The sequence below is a fragment of the Penaeus chinensis genome, chromosome 20 (genome assembly GCF_019202785.1).
Source record: "Penaeus chinensis breed Huanghai No. 1 chromosome 20, ASM1920278v2, whole genome shotgun sequence".
Classification (NCBI taxonomy): Eukaryota; Metazoa; Arthropoda; class Malacostraca; order Decapoda; family Penaeidae; genus Penaeus; species Penaeus chinensis.
The window spans coordinates 14,945,688-14,946,917 of record NC_061838.1 but is presented as its reverse complement, the minus strand read 5'-3'; positions in this window follow the sequence as shown (position 1 = coordinate 14,946,917).

The window sequence follows — 1,230 nt, the reverse complement described above, 5'->3', positions numbered from 1 at the left end:
GGGCTAACGCCGGCAGGGGCGCATAGCCGCATCCACCTTTTGTTTCCACCAACGAGGGTCCCTCATGGCGAGCCGCCAGGCAGGGGCCCGGCCCATCTTTAGTTCCTCACGACAGGTTTGATCGATCTGCCCAAGCCACGACCTTCTCGGTCGTCCCACAGGCCTCCTGTACCCAGGGTTGTCTCGGACAGAGACAACCTGATGGGCAGGATCATCCTGCGGGAGTCGAGCCAAGTGGCCATATTGTGCAAGTAACAGGTCCTGTACCGGTCTCACGGTGCAGCTGTTGGTTGGACACATGGTCCCGCCAACTGTACCCCATGATCCAGCGCAGGGATCTGTTACAAACGGCATCAAGACGAGATTCCAGAGCACAAAACAGTGTCCAAGTTTCACTACCATAGAGTAAAACTGGCAGTATCAGGGCCTTGAAACCTTGATATTGCCCAGAGTTGCTCCACAGTGACTTTGGACAGTAGCTCTACCCAGTATCCAATCCATGCAAGTGTTGAAAAGTGTTGCCTCACACCTGAACTAACAGGGAAGAAGCTCGACAGGCCCCCACCACACTTCACAGCACTTTCAATGCCTGTATACAGGTTTGCTATTAGTCCAATAATCCTTGTTGGAATTCCTTTTAGCCTCAGGATCTCCCAGAGTGATTTGCGATTTTGAGGTCGATGTAGGCTGCGAGGAGCCCACATCCGAACTCACGACGGCGCTCTACAATGACTCGAAGCGCCTGGATGCTGTCTATTGTGGACTTACCAGGAGTGAATGCAGATTACTCCGGCCTTTGGTGCCTCAACAGGTGGTCTCTGATACGTCTCAGAAGGATGTGCGCGAGTACCTTGCCTGGTACACTGAGTAGTGTAATGCCCTGGTGATTGCTGCAGTCCCAGCAATCCCCTTTCCCCTTCCAGAGAGGGAAGACAATACCCCTCAACAGGTTAAGGGGAAAGATACCAGTCTGCCAGGTGGTAGACAGGACTGCATGCAAGCCCCTTGCCATAGGTTCTCCACCAGCCTTTAGCAATTCAACTGGGATGCCACAAACACCTGCTGCTTTACCACTCTTCAGTTTGGAGATCGCCCCCCTGACTTCAGTCAGGGAGGGTGGATCCTCACTGATGGGTGGGTTTGGCAGAGGAATCTCAACATTACCCACATCCATGTTAACTGTTGGTGGATCAACCTTATACAACTGCTCAAAATACTCAGCCCAGCGCA